Source organism: Taudactylus pleione, unplaced genomic scaffold (genome assembly GCF_031769625.1).
Source record: "Taudactylus pleione unplaced genomic scaffold, aTauple2 ptg000066l, whole genome shotgun sequence".
NCBI classification, from domain to species: domain Eukaryota; kingdom Metazoa; phylum Chordata; class Amphibia; order Anura; family Myobatrachidae; genus Taudactylus; species Taudactylus pleione.
This window is the reverse complement of record NW_028284468.1, coordinates 14,404,821-14,431,767: the sequence shown is the minus strand read 5'-3', so window position 1 is coordinate 14,431,767 and position 26,947 is coordinate 14,404,821.

Genomic DNA, 26,947 nt, shown 5'->3' with positions numbered 1-26,947 from the left:
ATAATTTCTTTAGCCACACTCTGTCAACTCCTCCCTTGAATATCTCACTCCATCCTGAAGTCCTACAGTCGCATAACATCTTGAAGTCCTAGGATAACCATGTAAGCCTCTACTATCTCGAGTTAAGTCCAGGCGGCCACCTAAGTACTGAATGTGTCCAGTTCTAAGGGAACAGTGGGTGGCTGTTATTGGTGATGACCTTCTCAGTGATTCTAGAGGTCTTACACGGTGAGTCCTAGGAGACCATAACAAATATTGACTACTGCATAATGAGTGTTCCAGGGTGGTGACTGGGAGGTGGCCTGAAGTGTATGTAATAAAAGGTGTCTCATGGGCATGTTATGGGAGTGTCATTAGTGTGTCAATGATAGCAACTGCATTCTCAGATGCAGAGCTGCAGCTACAGATGCCATGTTCAGACGAATATCAAAAAGAGACACAGCCTCTGCCATAGGCTGGTGAAGGGTCAATGGTACATGTGATGGTGCGCCAATGGTGGACTGTCCAAAACCACAGTTGGAGTTGCACCATTCACCATTCACGAACATTGACAGTTGGTGTCCCAGGCCTTGCACAGTCTGAAGCAAGCTAGTACACAAGGGGAAGCTGAAACTAGCCATTGCATATTATCATTATTGTGAGTGAAATATTGTGTATCTCTGAATCAGGCCCAGTATGTTTAACATATTGTACTGATTAGTCTGCAGTTCCCGGTATATCCAAAGTGATCACTCTTCAGCACCCTGGACATGAAATACTGACTAAGATGTATCAAACCTTCTAAAGTGAAGACGCTGCCAAAACCAAACAATTGACTTCTCACTGTCATTTTTATAGACTACTTGATAAATTACGTTATTCACAGATATATCATGTGTACACATGATCCAAAACACTGAACGATATATCATTCGTCAGCTGTATGAATTATATATCGTACAGTGTGTATCCAGCATAACATCTCATAACATCTCTTAGCTTACCCAAGTAGGTCTTCTTATTTGACAAAATTATGAGTCAACTCACTTAGTTAATGTGTGTCACCAAAACCTCATGATAGTCTTTGTGCTCACTGGCATTACTTCCTGTGTTAGGAAAGTGGACAGCATAGACAGTCTAGTGACCTGTTTGTGATATGTGTGAAAGTGTTAATACTACTAACCATTAATCTTTGTCACTTTCCGTACAGGACACCATGTTACCGAGCCCAATTAACCACACTCCAGCTCTTCAACCCTGAAATGCACTCAATCAAAGTGCTAAAAGTAAAACATAATTTAGCAAATGTCTGGAACAGTACTAGAACTATAAATCCTACTACAGTCTATTTTTAAACAAAAGTCAGTAATTGGAATGCAACAACAACATTGATTAAATACATGTTTAATTCGACAAAACGTCAACGTGCTTATACAGATGGGGCAATATTCTTCTGAGCAGAAGACACAGTCTGGCAGATCATGATGCATTAGCTCCACCTATTTAGCTACAAGTGTTGTGAGAGAAATGCAACCAAGAAAAAGCAACATGATCAATGTACTTTAATATAAATGCATAATCACACTTATTGTCTCTCAAACAAGTAAATATAATAAATATGAGCAAATTATGTAAATAAAATGTAAAAAAATAGAAATCTTTACTGTTGTACTTTCAATTTGTTTCTATTTCTGGAAGACTTACCAGCCAACAGTTACATTCTCTTTGTTTCTGAGACAGTATGCTGTCAGATTAATTTTGTCTTTCATGAGAAAAAAAAAATCAAGCTTTTTCCTTTACAGTAAATAAATGTTGTTAGTGCTAAAACTAAAACTCCACCCTGAGTGTGAAATATAAGATGGTCAGTTTATAACAATTGGTTGTAATTCACACCTCACTTTTCTAGATTGAAAGTACAATATCAAGTATAACCTGTACTATGTTTTTTCTAAGATGTGTGCCAACCCTAGTGTTTTGGTTTTGGATCTGCATTAACTTTAGTGTTTTGGTCTTGGTTTTGCAAAACCAACCTCACATGTTTTGGTTTTGGATCTGGTTGTTTTTTTCAAACATTTATAAAAACTGCTAAAATCACATAATTTTTTATTTGTTTTTGTTCCTGCAGTATTATTAACCTCAATAACATTAATTTCCACTAATTTACAGTCAATTTTGACCACCTTACTGCTCAAAATATTGTTTTCCTCCAGTTTAGGCCAAAAGGTTGCACCAAGCTAGCTTTGTGACTAAGCTAAGCAGCGGCACAGACACTTCAACTTCCAACATGGCACACCAGGAAACAAATGTTTTCATTAATCAAGAGACCTGAGGGAGATGGAGTATGTATGTAGCTGAAGGCAAGGAAAAGAAGGGTTGATTTGTAGTAAATATAATTAAATTTTTTGATTCCGAAGCAAATTTATGAGGGAGAATGGGATAGCATGGGTGAACAACATGTCCCATGTTTTGCACACAAAATCAACTTGGTGGTTCTGAATTATTTTTTTTAATTAACGCGGCATGCAGGAGATACTGTCTGTGGCTGTAAAAATTTCTGGACATTTTTGGCATTCATCAACCACGTGTAGAAGATTTCAGCAGCTGTGGCAGTTTAATTACCAACATGGCACATTTAGGAAAGAGAATGGCACTGCAGTGACAGACAGGATGGCAGTTTAATAAACTATAACAATAATGTTTGTCATCCACACAAAAAAATATAGTCAGCAATGCCCTAAACAGCGCATAATGCAAAGAAAAGAGGTGCAAGATGGAATTGTCGTTGGGCCCTCCCACCGATGGGAGTAGTGCTGGTGTCGCACCTGCCCATTTTGATTCTGGAGTGGGTGGAAGAACTATCAATGTGGCAGCACACAAATCGGATGCTCTGAACAGGAAGGTGATAAAGAGCTTATTAAAGTCTGGTACTAAACATCTCTCATGTATAGAGAGAAAGCAGACAGAGGCTTTGCGAAACACGTTGCTAGCAATTTGATTTTTTATAAATTAGTCTTTTGGATCCAAGGACCAGAAATCCCATATAACTGACAGATATCGGTTGTTAAAAATAAAGGTCCAGTGCTTATATCATAGCCTACAGAATTTTGTAGGACTTCTTTTGGGATTACTGAATGGCATTATTGAGGCATGTTATGTTTGTTTCCTTCTAATGACTGACACCATTCCTGAGTGATCCAAGAACACATCGGATCAACGTTGTATCTCGCAACCACCATAGGACCACGGTGGAAATTGGTCCAATGCTCATATACCACCCACAAATGGTGAGTGCATTTTTATTTATTTGAATATTACATATTCCATTTAGCAATATCACATGATATTAGTTTTTAATTTTTTATATATTTTTTGGAATACACCGGGAACAAGATCAAATTTATCTACAATACAGATCTCAAGATAGCACTTCTTCACAATTACTCTCTGGGAGCATTGTTGGAAGGCCCCTGTTGTTCCCAGCTGCACATCTGGATCTATTGGATCTTACAGGGAATTTGGCGCTAGTCTTACACATCTCTACAATAAGATATAGTCAGCAATGCCCTAAACAGTGCATAATGCAAAGAAAAGAGGTGCAAGATGGAATTGTCCTTGGGTCCTCCCATCAGCAGGAGTAATGCCGGTGTTGCACTAGCCCATTTTGATTCTGGAGTGGGTGGAAGAACTATCAATGTGGCAGCACACAAAATGGAAGCTCTGAACAGGAGGGGGCAGAGGGCTTATTAAAGTCTGGTACTAAACATCTTTAATCATTGTGCTTCTGGGATTATGTATGGGAAGGCTGGGAGGGGAGGAGGGAGAATACCTCCAGATACCATCACAAAGTAGCCTCTCCATTTGGTGCTTGAGTAGCATCTTACCAAACATGGCTGTGATGATCAAGGAAAGCCAAGCCTACCAGGTTGGTATATACAAATCAAGGTTGAAAAAGGCATAAGAGTATTTTGCAAGTACACCTATTTGTGATTTTAGTTGAAATAAATACCGTATGAAACATTTTTTTTTTAAAAAGTAAGCGTCAGAGCAGCGGCACAAATGCACAGCAGTTTAAAAAAATATAGGAGATCTATGAAACATTTGCCAGACAGCATAGGTAGAGAGGATAGCAATTTAATAAACTGTAAAATTAAAAATGTCAGTCAGCAATGCCCCAAACAGTGTGTTATGCAAAGAAAAGCGGTGCAAGATGGATTTGTCCTTGAGCCCTCCTACCCACCCTTCTGTTGTATATATTAAATAGGACATGCACAATTTAACAAACCAATCATTTCAGCAACAGGGACTGCAACTTGTGGCTGAAGTGATTGGTTTGTTTGGGCCCCCACAAAATAAGTTTCCAATGGGCAGCTGACATTGCTGGCAATGATCTCTACGTACACAAACTGGCTCTACAGAGGCAAGTTCTCAGTGGGTTGCGGGGGAACCGGGTCATAAATACAGATCAAGGCCTGAGCCTTTCCTTGCCACTGCGTGTGGTAAATGGCATGTTGGCAATTTAATTTTTTTCTGCAATAAACTTTCTATTTTTTAGATGTGTTTTTTTCTATACCACTGTAAAATATTGTTTTTTGGATTTTAGATGTCCTGACTAAAAGTTTCTATACCCTTGAGCTTCGGCTTTAGTAGAGGACATTGAAGCAATATAGGCATGATGACTGGTGGTGACAGCAGCTGCAGAGTAGTGCTTGGTTGCTGCTCATGCTGTCCTTTTGATTGATTGTAGTGTTCCATACGGACGCTTGAATTTTTTTTCACAAAAAAACCCAGTGCCCACTGACTGCGACACAATACATGGTAGCCCTTGATCGACTGACCGTTATATCTCACACAGACCGTATCACAGCCTGAAATTGTTCACAAACAAAATATATTTTTTTATAGAATAAAGAAAGTGGCCACTTACTGCTAAACACTGCATAGTGTGGCCTTTGATCTACTGAACGTTACTGACTGTTGTATCTCATACAGACAGTATCACGGCCTGCATTTTATCACAATCAAAATATTTATTTTTTTTTATAAAAAAGAAAGGTGCCCATCAACTGCGACACACTGTGTGGTAGCCTTTGATCTACTGACCGTTACTGACTGATATATGATATTACAGCCTGAAGTTACAGCACAAAATTAAAAAAATATTAATTATTATTATATTAAATGATGTTCCTGCAATATAAAACTAACAATGATTTGCTAACTGCCTATCCACAAAACTAGCTCGGCCAGTATTACCTAGGGGACTGTCACTGACAGGTGACACTGAGCATCAAGGACAGTGTCACTAAACCTGACAGTCACTATCACTGTCAATGTCTATTAGAAGGTCACTAGACTAAGCTAAGCTAACTAACTAATGTAGCCTATCCTAGCTTAACCTCCTTCCCCTTCCGTGGTCCTGTGACAAATGGCGCTAAATCACTGTGGGAGGGACTTATATCCAAAACTCACAAGATCCGATGCTGGGAAGTTGACGTCGTGCCATGTTTTCAGACCCGAAAATATTGGAGATCCCAGCAGCAGCCGACCCCACTCATCTCTAGTTTTTTCTATAGTAATTATTGGATAACTGATATATAACTACCTTATAATTCATTCCCTAAGAACAATTTATCTTAGATTAACAACTACACAGACACAAACATTTGAAAAATATAATTATGGCCACTACCCGCAACTCATATTGGGTGGGATACATCTAGTAATGCCGTATGCATGAACATTTAATCATAGGACAGCTCTTCTTATAAGAGGTGTCTTTTATGGTGGGGAGGATCCTGGATTTATGACCCGGGAGTCCCTCTGAACATGTGCATCCGTCTACCACCGCACCTGATCATGTGCTAGCTACTATTGCAGACCGCCTGACAGTCCTGGCAGTAATTCCACCTATGGAGTTGCCTCAACAGGTACAGGCAGTACCGGTACCGCCATTGGTAGATGTCCTCTTTACTTCGGTACAGAGTCTAGCAGCTTCCTCTACAGCCTTTCATAATATGTTGCAAGCCCCTACTCAGTAAACCTACCAGGCTTACTGTGTTGTGCCAGCCTTCACATTTATAAGTAAAAGTGAAGTATAGTAGACCCTGAGTACGCTGGCATGATAGGGTTATAGTGAGAGGAAAGGGAAAGGCATAGGCTGACAGATTAGTAAAATCATACAGACAGCACTAGCAAAAGTCACATACTATGCAGAAAAACACTAACTGCAAAAGGGCACTACATTCAACTACTCAGACGCAATGTCTGGTAGGCTATAGCGCTAAATAACCTGACTCCTGGGAGAAGCATGAAGGGGACCGGACCCAGCAAATTTCAAGAGTCACTTCGATATATGAAGCTGCATCTCTTATTGTCCACTAGGAGTTGAAAGACCTCTGGGTCAGTGCCAGATTAAGGTTCTCAAGGGCCTGGAGCTGAAATCTATAAAGGGCCTATTGTGTACTGTTGCAGGGGTTGTAACTACTTATATAGGGGTGTGACCAGTGATGTGGGGGTGTCATCTGTGCCGGACCTTGGACATGCCGGTATGTAATGCCAGCGGCTGTTTAGCCCCCGGATCATATACCAGCTCCAGAAGACCGAGGAGAGATATCCCAATGGGAGGTGGTAAGTACCCTAACCCTCCCCCAGCCCTCCTTTAGTGGTGTCTAACCATAACCTCCCTCCTAGTGCCTAACCTCCCCCCATTAGTGCCTAACCCTAACCCCCCTCCCCGCACCCTAAACCTAACCCTCCTGGGGGGTGTCTAACCCTAATGCCCCTTCCCCTACCCCACAGGTTCTCAAACTCGGTTCTCGGAACCCCAAACAGTACATGTTTTCCAGGTCTCCTCACAGCATCACAAATGAAATAATTAGCTCCACCTGTGCACCTGCTGGGTGATCTAGAAAACGTGTAGCGTGTGGGGTCCTGATGATTGAGTTTGAGAACCACTGCCATACCCTAACCCTCCCGGGGGGGTACCGAACCCTAAGTCCCCCTGGGAGACCCTAAACCTAACCCCCCCTTCCCCCCGTGGCTACCCGCTTAGACACCCGGCATATCTTCGTTCGGTAAGCTGGGTGTCGGGATCCTGTAGTGGGGCTAATGATAGGCGTCAGGAGTTTGACGCCTATCTTTAGTCCCATGTCGGGATAATGGCAGGCGGGATGGCGCCCTCTGGTATCCTGACCGCATCCCAAATATATATATATATATATATATATATATATATATACACACACATATACACACCCACCCACAGTATATATATATATATATATATATATGTATATATATATATATATATATACACACACACACACTTTATATATAAACATATGTAGTGTATATGTTTAAATATTATATTTACACAGTGTGTGTATGTCTGTATACCATATATATATATATATATATATATATATATATATATATACAGTTTAATAATGTAATATTATGTATAGATATGCATACATGCATACATATGAATACATATACTAGTACTATACAGCAGCAACCTGGTCAGAAGGACTGAAAGCAGCTCACCTTTTGGGGGACTCAGATGATCACACTCTGGCCTGCAGACAGTGCTGCTGCTTTCATGGTGTCACCAGCTTTCACGGATGAGCTGTGAGCCTGTGACTGAGCGTAAGCAGCAGCCTATGCTGACGGAGGTGGTCGGTGCACAACCTGCGACGGGCAGCGTGAGGGAGCGGTGGCGGCGGCGGCAGGCGGTACCTATGTGACGTCACACACAGTGGCGTCACATGACGCGGAGGCATTGCCGCTGCCAATTCTCTGTTAGAAGCGCTGGGAGGGCTAGTGAAGCCCAGCCCTCCAGTGCGCTGCTATTATGTTTAAGCACCTGTCCGGTGCTAGTCAAAGCCATGGCCGGTGGGCAAGGGGGGGGTGCTCGGCCAGGAGGGGGGAGTGCGCGGCCAGGAGGGGGGGAGCATGGTCGGCTCTCAGGCTGCTGTAGAAGGAAAAAAAAATCCTTTCTACAGCAACACACAAACACATCAGAAGGCTATGGGCCTATTCTGATGGTGGGCCTGGAGCTGTAGCTCCATCAGCCCCATTATTAATCTGGCCCTGCTCTGGGTGGAGAGACGATTCCCCGGCATGCACGTCGTGACAGCTGAGGAAGTCTGCTTCCATTTGAGAACTCCCGGGGTGGCGGTGGTGGATAAGGACTGCACACCAAACAGTTAAACTTTCAACTGCCAGGATGCAATGGTCCCTCCCCCCTAAACAACGCCTCTGAGCCTGAGGCAAATCAGTTTGTTAACAAGCCCAAGGCAGGAGGAGGAGACGAGAGAAGGAAGACTGGTACACAGAAGAAGCACACTCTCACATCAAAGAGATGGGAACCGGTGACCAGGAAACCCAACCCAGAAAAGTCCGGGGCATCAGGGCAGACATACTGTGGACCCTATGGGCTTCGAAGAAAGAGAGGTAACAAAGGTAAGTTTTACCATAACTCTAATTTCATTCTTCATGGTCCATGGGAACCACAGGGATACTATGGGGGTGTCCTATAGCAGTATTCAACGGTGGGGATGCTCCTGAGCTGAGAGGAGTATCCTGCGTTGAAATGAAGCATACTCAGAGGCAAGGATATCGAAGGCATAAAACCTAAGAAAGGTATGGACAGTAGACCACTTGGCCGTCTTACAAAGCTGTCCAACTGAGGCACCACTGCAAGCTGCCCACATGGGTCCCACAGAGTGAGTGAAATGAGCAGAGATGGTAGCCGGCACAGGAAGGCCCGTCTGTGTGTAAGCCTGTGAGATAGTCATGCAAAGCCATCTGGCCAGAGTCTTTGTTAGCTGGCCAGCCCTTCTTGTGGAATCCATAGAGGACAAATAGGGAATCTGTTATCCAAAATGCACTTGTATGGACCACATAGATCCTGAGAGCATGGACCACATCCAAGGAGGCCTCACCTGCCAAGAGGTCTGGTGATTGGAAGACCGGGACTATGATTTCCTCATTAATATGGAAATGAGAAACAACCTTGGGAAGGAAGTATATTGAGGAAGTAGGAGAGGAGTGTCTATGGAGAAGCTGTGAAGATCGGCGAATTAATGTTGTCTGGGCCAGGCCGAAGCCACCAACAGGACAGTGTCTCCGTCTTGTTTTAACTTTCGAAGGACTTGAGGAAGAAGGGAGACTGGAGGGAATAGGTACGCCAGATGGAAGGTCCACTTCACTGACAAGGCATCTACGAAGGCTGCTTCGGCGCCCCTTGTTCTGAACCCGTACACTGACAGCTTGCAATTATTTTGGGAGGCCATGAGCTCCACCTCTAGCAGGCCTCACTTGTCCACTAGGATTTGAATCTTAGTAGCTCCCTCTTGGGGAAAACTCAGAAAAAAGAAGCCCATAGGCTTTATTAGGCAACACTATTTATAGCTTTGCTTTCCGATGCTTGGTGCATATGGAAAATGCGGTCAAACCTCCAAAAACTGCCTTTTCAGAGGTTTGACTGCATTTTTCATCATAGTGCATCCCTCCCTTCAGCTAATACTAATATCTAATAGTAGAGAAAAGCTATGTGACCTTTGTCAGTGTCTGGGTTTCTGGCATATTTGACTTTCATACCTTTAATGCGATTGTCAAAACTACATCACGTAATGTATGTAGATGGGATCAAGGACTTGTTTGATCACTGCGGGATATACTACTCCCAATACTATATACTACTCCCAATACTATATATTACTCCCAATACAAGATACTGTATTACTCCCAATACTATATACTGTACTACATCCAATACTATGTGTTACTCCCAAGAACTTTTGTGACCATCCCAATATCTTTGAAATTAACAAAGCACATATGTAGTTGTAAAGACTTAGGGATATTTCACACACACCGGTTTTGACAGACTGGCAAAAACCAAACCAAAGCTGGCTGGTTCATTTGATGGCAATCAGTGCCTTTCATGTGCAATGGCTTTGAGCTGTTTTTAATGTTGTGGTTTGTTTTCCTAATGTAGTAGGCATGCGCAGCAGCTCTATTCAAAGATAGTACTAGTTTATACACAATAATTGAAAACAGCACTACAAATAAAAGTATTAATGATATATATCTTTATCCTGGTCTTCCAACACATTTAAATCTTCTTTCAATTCAAAGCAAACTTCTTGCCACGCCTTTCACATGGCATTTCTATCTTTATAGATATCTTCTGCTTTGTCCCATACAACTGGTCTGGCTTCTTCTAATGATATCAGCCTCTCAGTATCTATGTCAAAGTTGTCACACATGTTGACACTCAGGTACCACAACAGTTGGAAAAGATGGAGTTGTGGGCGGGTACAAGCTCAGAAAACCCAGTGTGTAAAAGCAAACATAGCATCATGTACTTCACTGTAGGCTTGCCGACTTTCTGGCTGCCCTTTCCGGGAGGGATCAGCCAGATCAGCATGACAGGGGGCGTGGCCATTGCGAGGAGGCGGGGCCAGACAGACGACGTGTATTTGTGGGCGGAGCGGGTGGTGGGGCAACGTGATTGTGTCATTTTGGCCCCGCCCCTGCAACACAATGCCGATATTACAGGCACTGTGAAGCAGGGGCGGAGCCAAAATTATACGAATTGCGTCACCCCCCCCCCCGCTGCAGGGGTTTCTAAGGTAAATATGAGCCGAGAGGATTTCCTGCCTTCCCGGGAGGTCGTGAGCGGCACTCAATATTCAGGAGGCTCCTTACCAAATCGGGAGGATAGGCAAGTATGCTTCACTGACTTGCAGTGACGGCACAGACATGGCACAGCAGCCATCCTTGTCAGTGGATACTATATACATGGCGACCATGCCGTACCCGTGCCAACTGAAGATTCCATCTATTTACATATTTCACTAAAATTAGTACACAGCAAAAAAGCTGCCTTTTTTTGCCGGCCAGTCAAAACCGGTGTGTATGAAATAGCCCATTATGTGTTGGAGGGTAATTACTGCTTTGTACACTGGAGCATACTCATGTCTCTTAAATAACAGTGGGTTTCACTGTTTAACAACATAGAACTGGACAGAGAAAAATGTGTGAATGGCTTATATTGAACTACTTTGAGCAATGGTTCATTGCTATTTTTACTATTTATAGCCATTCATATGTGACAAATATATTGTGATAATAAAGATTTACATATCTTGTGCCGTTAGGGCTGGATTAACTGGGTTGGTGGAGCTGCAGATTCAGGCAACCCATGAAAATAGCCCCACACCACAATAATCCACTGGAGACAGTTTTTACAGGAAAAAAAAACAAAATTCTTTTCACCATCAGCTGCTGTCCAAGGCCCCACCCATTCAAACTCCGTCCTCTGAGTCATAACTGCAAATTGTGGTGCAGCAGAAGGCTTCACAAGCCCTCCCCTCATTACATAGAATACCTCTTCCATATGTCACATATGTGACGCCCCAAAGTGTCCAAAGGGACCGTGTCAGTAGTGCACAGAGGCAAGGTGGCTTCATGAAACTAGTCTCCTCGTGATTGACTAAGAACTGAGAGAGATGAGATTGAGGAACAAAATCTGAATTCTAGTCAGGTCTTTTTATAAGTAACTAACTGAAGTACCCAGCATTTCCCGGGTTTAAATCTTCAAGTTATTAAGTTTTATTATGTCCTGTCCGACTCTAACTAATACAAAATGCTTCTCTTTCTACAGGAGAGAACAGCAGTATAGCACAGCACTCACTAAGTAGTAATGGTGTCTCTCAGCAGGTTAACAGCATGCTCCCCAGGCAGTGAGAGACTTACTGGAAAAACTGATATACAGTCAGGTCCATAAATATTAGGACATTGACAGAATTTTCATATTTTGGCTTCAATTCGCCACCACAATGGCTTTGAAATAAAACAAACAAGATGTGCTTTAACTGCAGAATTTCAGATTTAATTTGACGGTAATTACATCCAAATTAGGTGGATGGTGTAGGAATTACAACGGTTTCTATATTTGCCTCCCACTTTTTAAGGGGCCAAAAGTAATGGGACAAACTAAACAATCCTAAATCTAACTTTCACTTTTTAATACTTTGTTGCAAATCCTTTGCAGGCAATTACAGCCTGAAGTCTGGAACACATAGACATCACCAGACGCTGGGTTTCATCCCTGGTGATGCTCTGCCAGGCCTCTACTGCAAATGTCTTCAGTTCCTGCTTGTTCTTGGGGCATTTTCCCTTCAGTTTTGTCTTCATCAAGTGAAATGCATGCTCAGTCGGATTCAGGTCAGGGGATTGACTTGGCCATTGCATATCATTCCACTTTTTAGCCTTAAAAAACTCTTTGGTTGCTTTTGCAGTATGCTTCGGGTCATTGTCCATCTTTACTGTGAAGCGCCGTCCAATGAGTGCTGAAGTATTTGACTGAATATGAGCATATAATATTGGCTGAAACACTTCAGAATTCATTCTGCTGCTTTTGTCAGCAGTCACATCATCAATAAATACAAGGGAACCAGGTCCATTGGCAGCCATACATGCCCACGCCATGACACTACCACCACCATGCTTCACTGATGAGGTGGTATGTTTTGGATCATGAGCAGTTCCTTTCATTCTACATACTCTTCTCTTCCCATCACTGTGGTACAAGTTGATCTTTGTCTCATCTGTCCATAGGATGTTGTTCCAGAACTGTAATGGCTTTTTTAGATGTTGTTTGGCAAACTCTAATCTGGTCTTTCTGTTTTTGTGGCTCACCAATGGTTTACATCTTGTGATGAACCCTCTATATTCACTCTTGTGAAGTCTTCTCTTGATTGTTGACTTTGACACATATACACTTACCTCCTGGAGAGTGTTCTTGATTTGGTCAACTGTTGTGAAGGGGTTTTTCTTCACCATGGAAATAATTCTTCTGTCATCCACCACAGTTGTTTTCCGTGGTCTTCCAGGTCTTTTGGTGTTGCTGAGCTCTCCGATGCATTCTTTCTTTTTAAGAATGTTCCAAACAGTTGATTTGGCCACACCTAATGTTTTTGCTATCTCTCTGATGGGTTTGTTTTGATTTTCAGCCTAATGATGGCTTGCTTCACTGATAGTGACAGCTCTTTGGATCTTGTATTGAGAGTCGACAGCAACTGATTCCAAATGCAAATGTCACACCTAGAATCAACTCAAGACTTTTACCTGCTTAATTGATAATGAAATAACGAGGGAATAGCCCACACCTGTCCATGAAATAGCTTTTGAGTTGATAGTCCCATTACTTTTGGCCCCTTAAAAAGTGGGAGGCACATATAGAAACCATTGTAATTCCTACACCGTTCACCTGATTTGGATGTAATTACCCTCAAATTAAATCTGAACGTCTGCAGGTAAAGCACATCTTGTTTGTTTCATTTCAAAGCCATTGTGGTGGTGAATAGAGGCCAAAATATGAAAATTCTGTCAATGTCCCAATATTTATGGACCTGACTGTACCTTTATTAGCCTCTCACAGGTGGTCTGTCAATCAAAGCTGTTCACTAGCCTGATTAACACAAGTCAGAAGCTAGATACCTTGGACATACATAGTTCCAATACACAACTTCCCCAGTGCTTTAGCCACAATATAAGTGTGTGTATGTTAATTATTGTTGTTTATCATAGTGTGCTGAATATCATCATTATCTTAAAAGTACTTTGGGCCTGATTCAGAGTTGTACACAAACCCGATGGTTTTCGTACAACACTGATCGTCGCATGCATAAGATCTGTACTGTGCATGTATTGATCAGTGTCTGCGTCAACAGTCACAGTGCTCCCTCTAAGCCACAGCATGATTGACATGCTGGGGGCGGGGAAGGGGCGGTGACAAGGAGCATTTTTGAGATGCCGAGGCCAGTGTTTGCGTCTTCCAAATCAGCTTCACTGGCCCTGCCTGCCTGCATTTCATGGCCATACTGAGTGACCTAACGGTTACTCAGATGACCGACGTTCGCACAAGTGATCCGATGGCTGCATCTTCAGTTGCAGCAGCAGGTCACAAAAGCTGACAAGAGGCGTCTACTTACCCTAGATGACTCCTGCGGTATTAGCATATAATTGCACAGTCGCTGTGTACAAATTCGCACCAGCTGTGCAAGTACGTATAACTCTATCAAAAGCTAAAATCTAGCACACAAAACAGTCACGCCACCTGATACAGCGCCCCAGAATTGTGGAGAACAACTGTTGGAAATAGTGCACCATTCCTACCGCTGCCTGTTCTATTTCCAGGGAAGGATACTTAGAGCTTCCCCTTATAGCCACACTAATTCAACCTCATGAAATCCACTATGAACTACACTCGCTCCTCTGCTTCCACTATTTTCTCCAGTGGAATTAAAAATAAATTTCCAAATGCCCTTGGCATCTTTTGGTAACTTGTCTCCTGTACTGGATGCAGGATAGACTTCTGAATTTTCTTTTGGGCAGTTTTGCATTTCCCTCACCAATTTTCTCCTATGTCATGGTGCTGACCTAGTTATGGAACTCTCCATGTTCATTCTCCTGGATCACTAATTTATTTTTGGCATGGCTGATTTCACTCATCTCTTGCACATTCTGCCCTCCATCGGCATTGTGACACGGGTATTCTCTGGCACATCCTCACTACCACTCCCACTTTCTATTGTTTTTTTTTCTCATCTTCTCTTGGAGAACTAAGTTACTTTTTTAGCCTTCAGAACCACCCATAGACTGACAACACCATAATCTACCTCTCCATCTATGAGCTCCACACTTCTATACTATAAAATGTAACCAACCTTCTCCTCCCAGAGTAACTACCTCTTCTCAAATCTCAGTCACTGTGAATAACACCATTATTTCCTCAGTGCCCCCACTCTCTTTCCCAGTCCTATCACATCCACCCTTTAAAATAAATTTTTTACCAAATATTATACAAAAGCTCTTAACCATTCTCTCAACATCTCCCATCTGAATTACTGACAACACCTCCCATCTGTATTACTGACAACACCTCCCATCTGTATTACTGACAACATCTCCCATCTGTATTACTGACAACACCTCCTATCTGTATTACTGACAACATCTCCCATCTGTATTACTGACAACACCTCCCGTCTGTATTACTGACAACATCTCCCATCTGTATTACTGACAATACCTCCCATCTGTATTACTGACAACACCTCCTATCTGTATTACTGACAACATCTCCCATCTGTATTACTGACAACACCACCTATCTGTATTACTGACAACATCTCCCATCTGTATTACTGACAACACCTCCTATCTGTATTACTGACAACACCTCCCATCTGTATTACTGACAACACCTCCTATCTGTATTACTGACAACATCTCCCATCTGTATTACTGACAACACCTCCCATCTGTATTACTGACAACACCTCCTATCTGTATTACTGACAACACCTCCCATCTGTATTACTGACAACACCTCCCATCTGTATTACTGACAACATCTCCCATCTGTATTACTGACAACACCTCCCATCTGTATTACTGACAACACATCCTATCTGTATTACTGACAACACCTCCTATCTGTCATTCTCCATATCACCTGTCTCCACCTCATTCCATTTGAAGTGTTGCACCAAGAGTGATCTTCTCGCGCTGCTCCATATCAGTAGCATCACTCTGAACATCCCTTTACTTACTCCTGATATTCAATTCAAATTACACTTACCTACTAAGACTTTAACAGTGAAACCCCTTTATTCTTCTCAAATCTCTTCTCAAAATAGCAAATAAAAAATATAGTGGTCGCTCACATCAGCTTAATGATATTGTACAGGTGCTTGTAAAGGGTGGGGTTTACTATGAACCACAGAAGAACAAGGTATTCCCTCCAGCACACTGCAACAATATCAGCAAAAAATACTTGAACCCTTCATGATAAGGGAGGGAATACCTTCCACTTCTCCAATACTCTGCCTCCCAAACTCTTGTGTCATGCACCTCAATTTGCTTCTGATAACACGTCATGCTACACACAACTTATGTAATTCACAACTGTGGCCATTTTTATTCTTTATTGGAGCTTGCACTACTACCCGCACTAATGCACCATCACAAGTGTCTCAATGTCCATTCTGAGCCACACTCACTCCTGTTCTGTCAGCTGCACTGTTTTCTAATTATAATATAAGATCTCTCATGAACATTGCAATCACTACACTTGGTGTCTGTGTCTGTATTCATTTTATTTATTTGGTATGTTCCTGTTTTATGTATGTCCTGTTTTCACCAGTGTTAGGTGATGCACACTGACACCTTACAAATCTACAATAATAATAAGGTTGAAAAAAAAAGACAGAGATCAATTGAGTTCAACCAGGTTCCATGGCTTGCTCCAGAGGAATGCAAACCAAATTCCCAGTGTCCTTTCCTCTTGTGGCAACTTGTCTCTTTCCTGGATGTATGATATAATTGTGTACGCTGGAGCACATTCTAGGCAGTTTTAAAATCCCATCACTATTTTCTACCAATGTAGTGGTACTGACTTAGGGCCTGATTCAGAATCGGACAGTATCTGCAGTCCGTTCGCAATTGCCGATTGTTGCTAATCTGCGCATGCATCGCAGTGCGCATGCGCGAACTACACTGAGCGATCACAGATCCCTCCTCGCCCAGCAAAACCAGCCCAGCAGAGTGAGTGACAGGAGAGGCCATTTGTGGGTGGTGATAGGGGCAGTCCAGTAAAAACTGGGGGTTGGAGATGTGAACGCAGGCGTGCATGAGTGTTTCAACGCCGTTTTAGAGGCGTGCATAATTAACAGGCAGTGTCATAGTACACGTCACCAGCCATTTTTTTCCTCTGTTTTCCTCGCAATGCTTGCAGTAAAAAAAAGCTACCACAAGCACTGCGTTCACATCCGATAGTGGTTGATGTACCAATGTTTTCATAAACTTCCAGGAGATGACGTGGGGCAGTGGGCGTCTCTGCCTACGCTAAGGGGAGTCTACATACACAAAGTGAACGCTCGTACAGGTACGATGGGCGTGCTTATGCCTTGGTGAGCGATCGCTCCTCTCTGCATCACTTTCAAATATTTGCATACGCATCATGCGAGCGTATGCACATAGCGACCAGGTCTGAATCAGGCCCTTAGTTTTGAGGAAGTCCATCAATAGAAGGTATTGTGGTCCATCAGTCATGAACACATATGAGTGGATGCCATCTGGTCCAGATGTTTAATCTGTATTAATCTTGTTTAGGAGTAACTGAACCTCTTCCTGTGGTAACGACACAGCATATTTCCTAATATTTTTACACCTTTATGAAGGAAAAAAAACACTTACAATATATCAGCTTTTTCTTTATCTGAAACAATTATTGCCTACTTTATTTTATTGCCCAATAAGAACTTTATTTTTCCTGCTGTTGATATACTTAAAAAAAAAAAAATTGCTGCAATAAGTATTTTACAGTTTGTAATAAGATAAGTATCATATGCATAAGACATTATATTATCTTGATAGTTATAAATAAATGTGAAAGTCACCATTACCATATCAAATATAATTAAATACAAACACTTACAAAATACAAATCTAAAATAAAAATATCGATTGTGTACAAACATGTTATTTTTCCCTTTAAAAATCAAATGGAAATCTTCTTTCCTGTCCAAATAGATCCATCAAGTAATGTTAATAGACAGTTGCAATTTTATATAATATAGCAGACACGTTAATTAAGTACTGTCATCTAGAAGGGACAATCCTCAGTCAGCTAATCATAACAGGCTAGCTAGTACTGCTGACTGTCGCCATCATCATTATACCCAATTGCACCAGAAAGAGATATGCCTCCTGGCCAAGCCCAGCTCTACCATTACTTAGCTACCATGGGCACCCCCAGCCTGCAATGTGTATACAGTGCACTGCACACCCCATCTGCCTCCAGAGTGTGGATTGAGCAATGGAGAAAATGGTGCAGACCCAGTGGGGAATAAGATACAAATCACCCTCTCTCTAGAATCTAAATTGCGCTGATGGCTGGCCTGAGACCATGCTCTACAACCAAGAAGGTGACCTTGTCTGGGTGATGACCATGGGTAGGGCACAAAATATGAGGTGTGGTATTATGGTAACAAGACTGATGCAATAATTTATGTTTAATTATATTAAGTACATTTAACTCTGTTAACTTAATATGTATTCCCCTTCTGCATTCACACACCGCTGCATTCTTATTTTCCATTGATCAAAGCCATGATGTAGCTCATTCTCTGCCAGCTGTCTCAACAGCTCTATTGTTTTCTTATTATTATTTCAGTAACTGATGCAAAACAGGTCCCCTTAATCAATCAACCAATCAATGCTTTACCTGACTTCCACTGCATACTTCAACTCAATTTCCCTGTACTGCTCTCAGGCCTCTGATCTAGTTCTTGATTAATGAAAGCAATCTTTCTATGGCGTCCTATAGTGTATTAAACTGACATCCTGTCTGCCACTGCTGTGCCACAATGTTTCATAGATGTGCTATATTCTTCTAAACTACTGTGTATTTGTGCCGCTGCTCTGTTGCTTAGTTTAGCCAGCCTTTGGCCAATATGGGTGAAAATAATATGGTGAGCTGTAAGGTGGTCAAAATTGACTGGAAATGACTGGAAATTAATGTTATTGAGGTTAATAATACGGTAAGAACAAAAACATACCCAAATTACATGGTTTTAGCTGTTTTATCAATTTTTAAAAAAAATGTAGATCCAAAACCAAAACACACGAGGGTGGTTTTGGCAAAACCAAAACACGACAATGAATTAGAAATAGAGATGTGTGGGTTTCAGCCCATCAGCCCAGCGCAAATATAGAGGGAGGCGTGATCAAGATGATCAATCTCCCCTCACAGGCAGAGGAGACTGCTCCGTCTGCTGCTCTGCAACAGCAAGCAGTCTCCCTTTGCAGCCCAGCACACAGCAGCATTTTCTGGGCTGCTTAGTTAACAGGGAGGAGGGAGTGGCATCAGGCCCCCGCCTGGCCCTTCCAGCAAGCCAGGGCAATTAGTACCTGTTCCCCCTCTCTTGGCACCCCTGCTCCATCTGCCTCACACTTCTCTGCACCATCCCTTCACACACACTGTTTTGGCCCAGAGCATCAAGCGCAAATATGATGCCATTATATTTATGCAATGACCATATAGTCAGACACTTTTGATCCAACCTCCTGCTTCATGTTCGCTCCAACCACTTGTCTATCCAGCCACATGCCCCTTGTATCATTCAAGCCTTGTGACCCATGTCACTTACAGCCTCCTGCCACCTATCTTTCCAGCATTGTACCACATATTTCTCCACTGCTTCCTGCTACATTTCACTCCAACCTACTCCTACCTGTGTCACCACCAGTCTCCTGTGTCCCCACCACCCTCCTTTCACATGGGTCTTTCCTGCCATCTGCCCCCTTGTGTCTCTCCAGCCTTCTGGCCACTGTCCCTTCCAGCCACCTTTGTCCTTTCCAGCCTCTTGTGTCCCTTCCAACCTCCTGTGTCCTTTGCAGCCTCCTTTTTTTTGCCTCTGGTGTCCCTTTCAGCATCCTGTGTCTCTTGCAGCATCCTGAGTCCCTTAAAGACCGGTCCCCTTCAACAGGCTACCTGCTCCTCTTCCTTTTATCATCCTCCTGCTCCTGGCCATGTGATTGTACGCTGATAGCCCCTCCAGGCTTGGGCGGTTCTTCTCAGGCACAAACAGTGTGGTGTGTGCATGTAACCAATGGGAGGCAGAGCTTGGGATTAGATGGAATCTGCTGCTAGGCTTCCTCCCGGTCCTGGCTGGGCAGGTGGAATGACTGTTTCGCCTCCAAATACAACTGACAGAATACAGTTCTGCCCTGTTCCGGCCCACTTTAACCACTGAGTAAAGGAGATAATTAGTTAATTAATTCAAGTTTTCCAGTGTCTTGTGTGGGCTGGTTACATATTGTGGAAATGTTTCTTTGATATTTCAAAATAGATTAGATGTGGGAAAGAGAAAACTCTACTGAGTTAAGAATAACATCTAGGTAGTGAGCTTGAGGGGTAGGGTTTATTGTTGTGTTGTCAATGAAAATAGAGATATCAGGTAGGAATCTTCTGTTAGCTGGTGGTGATAGTTTAGCTCTAGTTTGAGGTATTGACTCAAACTAGTTATATGGCAGGAAATTATTTAGTAGCACAGGCCAAGACAAACACAGTCTGGGGGGGGGGGGTGTTGTTCTAAATGCTCGTTTTTTAAGCAAGGGTGCCCAGTCTATGAAGATCAACAGGTGTAGCTTATTATTTAAATTTGTGACACTGAGGGAATCTTAAAAACATGCAACTTATAGCATTATACACTATTAATATTGTGGTCATCATGGTGAGAGCTGGGGAGAGTGGTTTCCAGGCAACAGGATGCCCCCCCCCCTCCCCTTCCCCCACCTTTGCCTATGACAGTAGTTAAAGGATCTGGAGAGGAAAGCCAAATTTGTTTATCTACATAGGTTTGATACTGAAATGCAATGGAGCTTAATAGTTTTTCCACAAAAAGATGTATAAGTAGAGGACAGCAAAGGACCTAGTACTTGTGGCACTTCAACTGATAGAGCCAAGGGAGAGGAGATGGATCCAGAGAAGTGAATACTGAAAGAGTGATTTCATAAGTAGAATATGACAATGTCAAAACACCTAGGGAATGTAACACTTGTATGAGAAGAGAGTGACAAATGCAGCAGAGAGATTTAGGAGAATTAGAAGCAAACAAAAGCCTTTACATTTAACGGTGACCAAACCACAGTCAGTGCTGTCTCTAAAAAATGTAGGCAAGCTTCTCAAGAAGATATTCAAAAGACATTCAAAAATGGATTTAAAATGTAAGTGGATATGTGGAATGATATACTTCACCAAAGCACGTGCAAAATGCACCCCCAATAAAGAGCACCCATCTCTGCAAGGGTACTGTGCCAAAAGCGTTAGTTTTATACTAGCAGAAAACAGTAGTACAGTATATGTACTATGTTAACAATAGGATACAACAATAGTATAAACTTTTAGTTTACACCAAGAGATATCACTTAATAGTGTTAGTTGCAAATACTAAATTTACAGTACCCAAATTGATCAATACTCTTAAGGTGCGTACACACTAGACCATATAGTACACGATTAGTCCGATTTCGATGCATCAGAACTACAAATCATGTAAACTAGGTCAAAATAGTGAGTGTACTGTCCACTCACGATCACGATGCCGATGCGCGTACCTGCTGGTCGTACATCGCATCTACGGATCTTGCCTACAGCAGGCAAGATTGGCCAATCTCGTACACGAATTTGTGCAGATCGTTCATGTGTTGGCACTTATATAGTGCCCCCAGTAGTGGTCCCCCATGTGCATTGCCCCCAGTAGTAGTCCCCCCCCTTGTAGCTTGTAGTGCCTCCAGTAGTAGTCCCCCCCTTGTAGTGCCCCAGTAGTAGTCCCCCCCTTGTAGAGCCCCCAGTAGTAATCCCCCTTGTAGTTCCCCCAGTAGTAGCCCCCCTTGTTGTGCCCCCAGTAGTTGTCCCCCCTTGCAGTGCCCCCAGTAGTGCTCTCCCCCTTGTAGTGACCCCAGTAGTAGTCCCCCCTTGTAGTTCCCCCAGTAGTTCTCTCCCCCTGGTAGTGCCCCAGTAGTAGTACCCCCCTTGTAATGCTCTCACAAGTAGTCCCCCCTTGTAATGCCCCCAGTAGTAGTTCCCCCAGTAGTAGAAGCCCCCCTTGTAGTGCCCCCAGTAGTAGTCCCCCTCTTGTAATGCCCCCAGTAGTAGTCTCCCCTTGTAGTGCCCCCAGTAGTAAACCCCCCTTGTTGTGCCCCCAGTAGTAGTCATCCCCCTTGTAATGCCCCCAGTATTAATCCCCCTTGTAGCACTCCCAGTAGTAGTCCCCCCCTTGTAATGCCCCCAGTAGTAGTCCCCCTCTTATAATGCCCCCAGTAGTAGTCCCCCCTTGTAATGCCCCCAGTAGTAGTTCCCACCTTGTAGTACCCCCAGTAGTAGCCCCCCCTTGTAGTGCCTCCAGTAGTAATTGACCTTGTAGTGCCCCCAGTTGTAGCCCCTCCGCAGTAGAGAAACACGTAATAAAAAATAAAAAAACACTTACCTGAAACTCCACTTCTGGTCCCGCTGCTGCTATCAGCTCCTCCGTCCGTCCTCCCCGGCCACTTTGCATTATGGGAGAGACGTCATGACATGTCGTCTCTCCCATTACCCACTGCGGGAGCCGGAAGATGGTTCCTGCAGTGGGAGCAGCAGCAGCAGCTGATGAGATTCTGACAGACTCTCATCAGCTGCTGAAACAAACACACAGCTGCCGGTGCCGGCAGCTGTGTGTTTGTCACTGTGTAGCGCTGACCGAACTCCGTCCGGTCAGCGCTACACGCGCGGTGCAGCCTTTGTCACTGTGACACAGACTGCCCGCAGCCCGCGGACCGCATGGTGCTGCAGCCCGGGGTGCACATGGCACCCTGCCCCCCGGCCCAGCCCGCCACTGCTTTGGTAAGTATAATGTAGTGCTGCTGAGCACCAATGTATCCACTGACCACCAAAGTACAAACCCTGTCCACCAATGTCTATTATTAAATGCATGACTCACCCACTGACACCATCCTGTGCCCACTCTCCTGTCTACCAATGTCTATTATTAAATGCATGACCCACCCACTGGCCATCAATGTGTATAAATGCATGACCCACCAACTGACCACCACTCTGTGCCCAGCCCTATTGTGTATATATAATATATATTATAAAAAACAGTATAATTCATATCATGAACTTAATAAAATTATGAAATTATTCTAAATAAAACTTTATTGAAAAATGCAAAAATAAAATATAAACTTCAACATTAAAACACCATAACATTAAAACAGCATAAATTAAAAAAATATTAAAAACACTATAACTATAAACAACATTATTAACAACAAATGGCAACATTAAGAATCCTAAAATAAGATAAAAAATGTATAAAAATTCATTTGACAAATGTCCATTTTAATTTTTTTTTTGTTTTATCCCATAGAAATGATCGCGATTTTATTACTGGCTTCCTGAAGCTTTAAGAAGCCAAGGTATGTCTCTGGAGGGTCACCTGTCATGACTATGCCAACAAGTCCAAAAAACTATTGGCATTGGAGGAATTGATCCAATATAGCAGGCGATACTGCAGCGACCCAACAGTTAAATGGGTGATGAGCAAAATCCAGAATCTTTGTTAAGGAGAGGAAGAAGGTGAAAGAGTCCAAAAAATCTGGAGCCTCAATTGATGTGTACCACCCCTCCTTGTGGTATTACAATTTGATCTCCTTTCTCCTGGAGCAAGAACCTCAGTGAGGGTCGGGTGTCCTGATGGCGAGCAAGAGGGAGAAGAAGATGCAGCCGAAGTTGCGAGCGTGGCATCAGAGGAAGTTTAGTAAATAGAGACACAGTGCATACACACCATGTAAGTTGTTGGCTTTTCTTTAGAATACTTTCCTTCTTTTCCCCAAATGTCTGCACCATTTTTTTTATCTGAGCCATAGCAATGCCCCAGGTCCATTAAAATAGGCCATGTATTCCTCCCTCACTTGTTTTAACCAGGCAGTCCCTGTGTTTTGCAGTCCAGGTGTGGCCACAGATGACAACTGGCCAATCTTCTCAGGGTGGTCAGGGTCGTCTGGCATAGCTGTGCCAGATGCCCTTTGTTGGGTTGTTTTCTGACGTAGAAGGTTATGCAGGACACAGCACGCCAAAATGACCCAGTCAATTTTGTCCACACGCAGGTTTATTGAGGTGTGGAAAATGCGGAAGCAGTTATTGAGGATTCCAAATACATTTTCCATAATATGGCGTGCCCTGGAAAGCCTGTAATTGTAGATCTGCTTCTAACTGGTCAGGCCCTTTTGCGCATATGGCTTCATGATATTCTCGTGTAATGCAGAAAGCCTCGTCAGCCACAAAGACAAAGTTTAGGCAGTGGTTGGTTTCCTCCCCTGTAGGCAAGTTGAGAGTATTGGAGATGAGCATCCGGTAGAATGCAGTCTGTTTCAACGATCCACCATCTGAAGCACGGCCATTCTTGCCAACATCTACAAACAAGCTCATAGTTGGCATTCACCACCACCATGCGAACGATACTGATGTACCCCTTATAATTATAATAGGATCCACTGTTGGCAGATGGGCTGATGTGGATATGTTACCCATCAATGGCTTCCCCACAGTTAAGGAAATTCCAACGCCATTCAAATTCTTCAGTGATGGTTTTCCATTCATCCACGGTTGAAGAAAACTAGAAAAAAAGGAAATATTGGCTAAAAATTTATTTATATTTATTATTTTTTCCAACATACTCCCACCCAAGAACTGGAGTTGGCAGGGACTCCTGATTTGAGTATCATCTGGAAAAGTGAGGGGGAGGTATCACTGCCTCCATGCACACCACCAACAGCTACATTAAGAAGAATGCATTGGCACGGAAGAAAACTGCCACAGACCACGCAGCCTGCTGACGATTTCTTGAGGCAGGCTAAAGAGGTTTTAAGAAGGCCCCCCGAACACTTTGATCACCTAACTTCCCACATAAATAGCTCCATGAGGCAGATGAGGCCTGATATGCAACTAGAATTTCAGCGTCTGCTATGTGATTTAGTCATCAGGGGGCTCAGAAATCATTTGTCACCAGCCACCTACATCGCTGACCCTCCTGCCTCTGTGATGCCTCCAACCCAGTCACAACCTACTCCCCCACCCACTAACCCATCTGCCTCAAGCCAGGCAATTTATGGTGCCCTTTTGGAGTCTGAGGAGGAGATTCCTGGGTTTTATAACCTTTAACCTGTAACAGTTTTATTTTCTGTTTTTTTATACAATTATCAACAAGTTTTATCTTTCCCAATAGTTACTCTATAGTATATGGTGGTGATGATGCTGATTGGACACGGACTAAACACATGGTGTAAGGACAGATTTTTGGAAGCCGTGGCCCCAATCTGTACTTGCGCCATGTGTTTCTTGGCCTATTCAATCCGGCATCTGACCCACCATATATCACAGAGCAGCATAGCTATTGGGACTGATAAAACTTGTTGATTATTGCCTTTAACATTATAAATGCATATACAGTGAAAAAAAATGCATTTTCAGTTGTTTTTTCCATCTTTGGAATGTCAATTTTATAATGTTGTCATAAAGACAGTTTTATTACAAGCAGCCATGTTGGCAGCAAATTTTACACAGTTTTTAAAGTTTTTTTACACTTTTCTACATTTCCAAAAAAATAACTTTTTTCTTTCTAAATAAATTAATGTGTAGTGTGGTTTTTCTTACCTTGCAAAACTGGTACTGTAGATCTTTGACAATAGCCTTGCAGCTCTCTGGGATTATGATGCCCAAAGCCTGAGGGGAAATGAGGGACCCAAACTTTAGGTCAGCCAGGGACCTTCCTGTAGCCAGGTACCTTAGGGCATACTTGCCGACATTCAGCTCCCTCCTTCCGAGAGGGAGCTGAATCCCTGCATTCTGCGGGGGGCGTGGCCGGGCTATGATACCATTTTGGGGGTGGGGCCAGGGCGTGAACGCACAATCGCATCATCGTGGCCTCTTCACAATGCCAGGAAAAAGGCATTGTGAAGCAGGGAGCGGAGCCACAATGATGCGATTCAGCGCGAATCGCGTGTTCGGGCCTCCCCGCTGCGAGGTTTATAAGTAGTAGTTTGGGGGGGGTAGGCGGCAGCCGGGAGGCTTGCCAGCCTTTCCAGGGGGTCAGGAGCGGCACCCGATATTCGGGAGGCTCCCGACCAAATCGGGAGGGTAGGCAAGCCTGCCTTAGGGTAGGTAGCCACCAGCCTCTCCTCAGCAGGGATGACCCTCTGCAGCTTAGTATCCTGCCTCTGGATATAGGGGGTCACCAAATGCAGTAACTCCTAGAAGATGGTGTCATCCATGTGCAGGAAGTTGAATAGTTGTCCGGATTGCTCTCCAGAATCTCCAACAGCAGCGACATGTGAGAGCGATTATCCCTATGCAGCCACTCCTTCGTCCAGCATGCTCTCCTCCTTTGTAAGGCTCTCTAATTCACCAACTTAGCCCCAGCATAGGCTAGCAGAACTCTATAGCGATAGGGATACATCAGCACAGAATACAGGATAGAATGCAGCAATAACACACTTTGTTAAGCCAGGTTAAACAAAGCACAACAAGGTTCAGCAGGTATAAACCAAGCCTCACTAGTCACAGAGCAGAAGTGCACAGAGCTAAAATGACGCCTGCTTTACATACCCATAGTTAGGCCTGCCCATTATTAAAATATTGCTGAAAGCTTGAAGATCATCATCAGGTGTTTGGCAAGCTGATGATACATCATGCACGATCTAACGATTTGGAGATCGTTAACGATGCATGATAGATTGTTAGATCATTGGTCAGATTGGACATTTTTTAGCACCATATCATGTCCTGGAGTGCCGGGGAGAGTTCAAGGGAAATCACTCATGATATCGCATCGTTATTTTAATGAAGTGTCAAATAAATAATCCAGATTGTCTGTATTATCAAATAAATAAACCAGTGTGTCTGTGTATGAACATTGTAATAAAATTAATGTACACTAACTGCTGATGGTCAACGTCAGTGCATATTTTGCACCAGTGGACGTGGTGGTGCACTCACAAGTTATAAACCTCCTGATAGATGCATATATGTCTTTGTTGAGGATTGCATAAGCCACCTTTGTGTGAATTTGCCCCAGCTGTACTGCCAATACTTGCTCGCCTGCTCCTTCTCTTGTTCCACAATCTATATACAAGTGTAATAATTTTTGGGGTGTATGTACTAATATGCTCATTTTACACAAATAGAAATTAAATGATGTGCTGGTTGCATTACTAAACTTGAGTGTTCAAGAAACAGCTGGCACTTTATGGTTGTTTACATCCCTGGCACCCACAAAGTCTTTTCAAAGTGATGTGTGCAATTCGTGTATGTGTATGTATATTAGAGATGTGCACAGATCCCCGT